Source organism: Microtus pennsylvanicus, chromosome 17 (genome assembly GCF_037038515.1).
Source record: "Microtus pennsylvanicus isolate mMicPen1 chromosome 17, mMicPen1.hap1, whole genome shotgun sequence".
Lineage (NCBI taxonomy): Eukaryota > Metazoa > Chordata > Mammalia > Rodentia > Cricetidae > Microtus > Microtus pennsylvanicus.
Genome location: NC_134595.1, coordinates 37,761,453 through 37,769,140, shown reverse-complemented (window position 1 = coordinate 37,769,140; position 7,688 = coordinate 37,761,453). Strand labels below are relative to the sequence as shown.

Below are 7,688 nucleotides of genomic sequence, written 5' to 3'. Positions count from 1 at the left end.
CACCAAATGGACACAATGGAACAACTAACGCCAGTTTTAAAACACATGATCCCCAAAGTGACAGACTGCCAGGGAAAACAGGCACATCCATATCCAGATACTGCAGCATCCACCTCTCGGTCATGGACTAAACAAGCAGGCAGGAAGTCTCAGAGCTGCAGGTGACACCACCGGCCGACTTGACCTCACTGACATTTATAGAACCCTCGAAAACTGCAGCGTCCACGTTCTTCCTAAGAGCACACGGACTCACTACCAAAGCAGGCCATGTTTTGAGCATAAAACAATCTAAATTATTGCTAAAATTATTCAAGTCATACAATGCATAGTCCCTAATCACACTGGAATCGCATTAGACACCATTAGCAAAAAGTTCTCTAGAAAACTCCCAAATATTCGCAAGTTAATTAGCAATAGTGTATTTATTTATAACTAGCTAGTTAGTGAAACAAAAACTTGAAAGGGAAATTAGAAAGTATTCTGAATGGGTAAAAGTGGAAACATGAACGAGGCATTTGCCATACAGCACTCGTGAGGCGTATGAGGCAGGAGGACTGCCAGGGCTATAAAGTGAGACACTCTCTCGAAATAAGCAAACAAAGAAATAAATAAAATATAAAAGAAAACATGACTCACTCACATGTGTGAGTCATTGCTAGAAGCACAGGACAGAACTCGTTTTTGCTGCCGTTGCTCATTTGTTTGTCTGTTTTTGAGATAGGGTTTCATGTAGACCAGGCTATCCTTTTAACTTATATGTAGCCAAGGATAACTTTATATCCTGCTGCTTTTGTTTCCTGAGTGCTGGTATAGGTTTGTGCCACCACAGCTGGTTTTTGAATGGTGCCGGGAATTGATACCGGAGCTTCCTGAATGCTAGGCAATCACTCTACCGAGCCAGCCACATCTCAGCTCCAGCACCTGTAAAAATTTAAAAGGTGTCAAATCAATACTAGCTTCCAGCAGAAGATAAGAAACAAGTAAAATTGGAAAGAAAAGAAAACTAAATGAGGAATAGAAGGAAAAATCAATAAGCTTTAAACATAGGAAAGTGCCAGTTATGTTGACATTGGCTTTTAATCCCAGCACTCAGGAGGTTGAGGCAGGTGGATCTTTGTGAACTCAAGGTCAGCCTGGTCTAAACAGTGAGTTCCAGGACAGCCAGAGCTATGTATCAAGACCCTATCTCGAAAATAATAAAAGTAATAATAATAATAATAAATAAAAATAGGAAAGATCAAACCTCAGTATAGCTGTAACAGACTTAAAACAGATTCAAGCAATTCTAAATTCAATAGGGAGAAATTTAAAATAATAGTTAATGAACTGAAAGTTGTTTCTTTTTCTTTTGAGAAATATCAACAAACTGATAAGCTTCTAGCAAATGTCCTGGTTTGCTTTCTATTGCTGTGATAAAGCGCCATCACCAGAAGTAACTCAGGAAGGAAAGAGTTTGTTTGGTTTACAAGTCTGGATTCCAGGGCGTCAGGAAGGGAAGTTAAGGCAGGAGCTGAAGCAGAGACCCTGGAGGAGTTCTGCTTACTGACTTGCTCCCCATGACTTGCTCAGTTTGCTTTTCTATGCTCCCCAGAATCACCTGCCCAGGGGTGACGCCATCCACAATGACTAGGCCTTCCCATATCAATCAATCCCATAATAGAACACTATTAATGAGTACAAACTTTCTGGTGGAAACAACATTCTCAAAATGTAGCTGCAAAATTGAATGTTCTAAATTGAACTGCATGTATACTTTAAATAAGTTTTATAGTATGGGAATTATATGTCAATAAGGTTGTTATTTAAATATCAGTAAATTCCAAACTTAAAAAAAAAAGCTGTATGATGGTGGTGAACGCCTTTAATCCCGGCACTCGGGAGGCAGAAGAGAAGCAGACAGATCTGTGTGAGTTTGAGGCCAGCCTGGTCTACAGAGTGAGTTCCAGGACAGTCAGAGATACACAGAAAAACCCTATCTCGAAAAACCAAAAAAAAGTTCCAAAATGATAAGGATTTTGAATTTTGCCTATTTTTTCTTTCTTACTTCACATGTATTTATTCGTGTGTGTGTGTGAGAGAGAGACAGAGACGGGGGAGGGGGGGGGGGAGGGGGGGGGGAGTCAGTTCCCTCCTTCCACCACGTGGGTCCTGGGGACCTGTCAACAGTTATCAGGGTTGGTGGCAAATGTCCTCACCCCAAATTTTATAGTCCTGACTGCTCTATAACAGTCTGCGGTTGTAACTCCAACACTGAAACAAGGTCTGGCAAATAGTGGTGAGAACAAACAAAGTAGCGATCGAAGGAATGTGTGCAAAAGCCCCGGGTCAGGAAAGAGCCTGGTTCAGGGTTCTGCGGAGAAAAGAAAGCGCGCAGCCAGCGTGTGGACTGGGGTGACTCCGGGAGTCTGCACCCGCTCCCTCGTTAGAGTCTCCAGAGAAAACAGCACGGAGCCGCAGAAGGGCTTTCAGGGAAGGTGGATCAGATTTGCATTTGAAAAGAACACTGACAGCAGGAGAAAGAGGCAAAGAATGGGGCCTAAAAAGTTGGACTCTGCCACAAAGAAAAGTGAGTGACCTCGGAAAAATCAGTCCAGGTGGAGCGTGAGACTGACTGGAGGGGGGGTGGGAGGCAAGTGTCACCCACAAACTACACTACTCTCAGCAAGGCCTCTCCTTCCGCCCTGTGTGTCTCCAGGGAAACAGCCCCAAAATATATTTGGCTTAAAAAGTAACAAAGACATGTTCCTATGAATATTCACGCACAGCCGGCTCTGCTCACCGGTCCATTCATAGTCTGTTCAAGAACTGCTCTGCCCGACAGAGGAGGATTCACGACTGTCGTTCTCAGCTCCCACCAGATGCCTTTCTTCGGCAGAGGAGGCAGGAGGACAAAGGGAGGCCGCAAGTGACAGAAACGCTGCTTGTTCCATGGTAGCCTTACCCTGCCTCTCTTTGGAACCGTACAACCAACACGGGACAAGCAGACAGCGGGAAGTTCTAGAATAAGGAAGGTGCTCGCCACTGTTGCGACTAAATGCTTGACCTGAGAACCGAAAAGACTGGCTTCTAGCTGAGGTTTATCCAGCCACAGGCAAAACCACAAGCAAGCTATGTAACTTCTCTGGGTGTCCATCACCTCAAGAAGGAGGAGGGGGCTGGAGAGATGGCTCAGAGGTTAAGAGCATTGCCTGCTCTTCCAAAGGTCATGAGTTCAATTCCCAGCAACCACATGGTGGCTCACAGCCATCTGTAATGAGGTTTGGTGCCCTCTTCTGGCCTGCAGACACACACAGACAGAATATTGTATATATAATAAATGAATAATTAAAAAAAAAAGGAGGAGACTGACGCCTGCCCTGTCCTAGCCAGAATTGCCAGGAGATGGCAACTATGCAAGGAGAGATCTAGATTTTCCGAGATCATAATTCACAGAATTTCAATAAACCCTGAAGAAAAGGCATATAACTGGGCAGTGGGGACTCACACCTGTAGGCCCCAGTTCTCAGGAAGCAGAGGTAGGAGGATCTCTGAGTTCGAGGCCAGCCTAGTCTACATGGCAAGTTCTAGGACAGCCAGGGCTACACAGAGAAACCATCATGGGGAAATAAGAAAAAAAAAGAATATAAACACAAATATAAAAACAGATATAAATGTGAACATTTACCTATAATGGGAGAAAAATTACATCCAAAATCCCAAAACCTGAAAGTTAATATATACCAAAAATTCACACAATTTTTATTTAAAACAGGATCTGGCTACATCACTCAGGCTAAGCTCCGACAGCAGCCACCGCCTTCGACTGCTCGCTGCTCCGGATCACTGACTCCCATTGCTACCGAAGTTGTTTACAATGGCTGCCAAGTGCTGATCAGGGCTTAAAAGCCAGAACATTCAGGATGTGCCCAGTCATACATATCTGGATTCTAATTCTGTAGCATAGAACCTCTCGCTCTCAAGGCTTAGAGCTTTTTGGAGTCCAGCCCTGGGCCTTGAGTGCTTAAAGAGCAGGGATCATCAGCACTGGAATAATGTTTACCTACCGGCCCACAACTTATTCATGTGTTTTTCTCCTCCTCCTCTTCTTCTGAGGCAGGTTTCACAGAGCCCATGGTGGCCTTAAATTCACTATGTATCCGGCCTTTAACTTCCTGCTTCTATCTCCCAAGTCCTGGAATTATAAATGTGCACCACACATTTCTAACTACAATGTCTATCTCAGTGGAGTGAAAGGACCAACAGTTAGTAATATCAACAAGATGATGGAGAACCTCCTTCAGCCAATGGCCTTGGAGAGGCTGGACCAGGTTGAGGCGTGGCTTTGGGTACCAAAAGGCCACTTGTCTCTCTTCTACCCCTGCTCCACACCTAGATGTTGGACCCTGTTCCTGTCCCATGAGTTTCCTTTTTTTAATAAAGAAAAACCTTAGTATACTCTATTTGGAGTTAGCTTGGGATTATTAGACTCGCATTCCCCCCATTTGATGTGTTCTGCATCAAAAAGATACAAACAACTTATAATAAAAGATTTCCCTCTGATGAAATACTGGCATGAACATTATGGGATAATCAACTTCTGTTGGGTTAGATTTGAGGCTTCTTCCACAGGGGGGAAATTTATGCTTGGTACTATAAATCTAGTTCAACCTATGGCTAGGGAGTCATAGACCCAAGGAGGAAACCTCCTGTTGTTGTTCTGTAAAGTAGATATGCTGTCAAACTATCTCCTAAATATTTGTCTATAGCCATATGTCTTAGTTAGGGTTATCGTTTTTGTGATAAAACACCATGACGGAAGTCAGGACAAGGCGGAAACCTAGAGGCAGGAGCTGATGCAGAGGCCATGGAGGGGTGCTGCTTACTGGCTTGTTCCCTGTGACTTGCTAAGTCTACTTTATTATAGAACCCAGGACCACCAGCTAGGACGTGTGTCCTCCCAAAATGGCTGGGCCCTCCCCCATCAGTCACTAATTAAGAAAATGCCTTACCGGCTTGCCTGTAGCCTGATCTTCTGGAGGCTGTTTCTCCTCTCTGATGGCTCTAATTGTGTCAGGCTGAAACAAAACTGTCCAGCACACCATAGGTCAGTACTGCTTACAGCCTTCGTCACAAAGCTTCTTTCTACATCGTGCAGTTAACGCCGAGACTCGTAACTGGTCAAACAGCTGAGACCAAGATTAGGCTGTGGAGTGCTCAGTCCTAAAGGAGACCGCTCATCCACCCCACCTCCGCCTGCAAAGGCTTAGGGCACACTACAGCGGAGGGGAAAGGGAGGCACCCAAAGCATGGAGGCGTGCTGTGATGAACCAGCCTGCCTCCATCTTAGACTTGAAAGACATCTCACAGTAAAGACAAACTGAACCTATTCCTGCTTATGACTACATCTGTTTCTCAAGGACTGGGCTCTGTCCCACCTGTAACCTTAACTACAAATGGTTCTGTACCACCTGCTCCAGGAAATGGCAATCAAGTCTTTGTTTCAAAAAGCTGTTATGACCACCTTGCAGCCGTGCCTTTGTTTCAAGGTGTCTATGTCTGCCTTGTTAAGTTCTGCTCCTGTAACCCCGCCTGTTTGCTTGCCAAATCTCTCATTTGGGAACTCCTCTACCTCTGAGCTATAAAAGCCTTATCTTTGGGGTTGGAGAGGCAGCTCTGTAGTTAAGAACACTGGCTGCTCTTCCAGAGGACCCAGGTTCAATTCCCATCATCCACATGGCAGATCATAGCTACCTGTGACTCCAGTTCTAGGGGAGCCAACACCCTCATACAAACATACATGCAGACAAAACACCAATGCATGTGAAATAAAAATAAATAAAAAGTTTAAAAACAAACCCAAAAAAACCTTATCTTCCCCATGTCTAATGCTGACCTCATGAATGCCACCTAAAGGGAAGGCAGCCCATGTATACAAATTTAAAAAAAAAAAAGCTTGCTTTAATTAATTTGGCCAATATGATTTGGGTTGGTGGTCTTTCTCCCTGCATATTTGGGATTAACAGTAGCCACTGGTAAGCTGACCACGAACCAGTACCAAGCCCATGCCATGCACATGAAGGTCACCCTAATTAAACTTATTAGGTTGTTTTTTCTTTAATATATGAAATGGGAGAGAAAATTGTGGAAAGTTTCAGGAGGGGGATAAGAGAGGGGAATGGGGTGTGAGTGATAAAAATACTTTAGATACAGGAGTCTTAGCATTTTTATTACTGTGATTGAAACCAAACAAAACAAAGACAAAAGCATCTTGGGGAGGAAAGGGTTTATTTCATCGCACAGCTTGTAGCCCAGTGGCTCTCAGCCTGGGGGGTCGGGACACCCTTGGGTCAAACAGAGGTTGCATATCAGACGTCCTGCATAGCAGACATTTACATTAATGATTCATAGCAGTAGCAAAACCAGTTATGGAGCAGCAACAAAAATCATTTTGTCACCACAGCATGAGAAACTGTATTAAAGGGTCGCAGCATTAGGAAGGCTGAGAACCACTGGGGTAGCCCATGGTCAGGGCCCGTCCAGGAGGTAGGAACTGAAGCAGAGACCATGGAGGATGCTGCTTAGATTTGATCTGTGGCTTGCTCAGCCCTTCTCACGGCACGTGGGGCCACCACGCCCACAATGAGCTGGGCCCTCTCACATCAATCAACAATCAAGAAAATGTACCATAGCCAATCTGGCGGAGGCATTTTCTCAATTGAGGTTCCCGCCTCCAAAATCATTCTAGCTTGCATCAAGTTAACATAAAAACCAGCCAGTACATGTATAAGGCTGTCAAAGAATTTTTAAATTTTTTTAAACAAATTATTTCTGCAATTGCCTAAATTTTGGACAATTCCTATAATAACCAGAACACTAAAGAAAAGGTGGGGACTTACAAACTTGCTAGCTTGGATTATTATTTCAGGATAGTTTGTTTATTTGTGGAAAATCTTTCTCAGGCTTCTTATCTCTAAGAGTTATGATATCAAGAAATTCATATTATTTTGTGTAATAACTAGTCTTTTATATTATGCAATTCTTCTGATGCCAGGCATCCTAGGTCCAAATGAGCTCAGGCATATTCAAATCGGGTTTATCATTCCCAGCAGAGTGGATTAGAGGCTGTCCCTCCAAGCATGCATACTAGCTACATAAATACACCCCACTAAACTCCTCCGAAACGCCCATAGAACACTCCAAGGTCCCCAGATCCCGAATTCAGCAGTCACAATAGATCTGAACTACTTACATTTTACTGTCTACAAATATGACCGTTTGAGAGTAGTTAAGGCTCCTTCTACGGCCCCTGAAGCGGCCTGGGAGACGGAGGGTGCAGAAGGCCAGCCACCTGCCCTCTCCCCCTACTCCTCCACCCAGGCTCTACACAAGGCAAAAGGCGCGGGTGGGAGGCCCACGGGAGCTGCAGGAGCCCAACCCCACGCCGGGTCTGCCTGGCCCACCTCCACTCCAGCAAGCGACCCAGACCTCGGCCGGATCCCGCCAGCTTTCAAGAGGAGCGAGCTCCGCAGGGCCCGCCTCCCACTTCCGCACTGGGAGCCGGGACTCTCGCTAGATCTCGCGAGAGCGAGTCGACTCGCCCGACTCGCCCGCCGGAGTCAACCCAGGTCACCGCCCTGCCTTGCTGCTTGGGCTGGGTCCTGGGGTCGCAGCTTCATCCCGAGCCGTTTTCTATTAGCAGGAATAAAGCT

The 7,688-nt window shown here is 45.2% G+C and overlaps 1 long non-coding RNA gene across 1 annotated transcript; it reads right to left on the bottom strand.

The window, feature by feature from the left end:
* Window positions 1–4,058: 4,058 nt before the first annotated feature.
* LOC142837009 (uncharacterized) lies at window positions 4,059–7,469 on the bottom strand. Its single transcript, XR_012908187.1, has 3 exons — window positions 7,229–7,469; window positions 4,989–5,065; window positions 4,059–4,171 (listed from the first exon to the last, which is right to left on the bottom strand). It is a non-coding gene; the product is annotated as an uncharacterized LOC142837009 (long non-coding RNA).
* Between the last annotated feature and the right edge of the window lie 219 nt (window positions 7,470–7,688).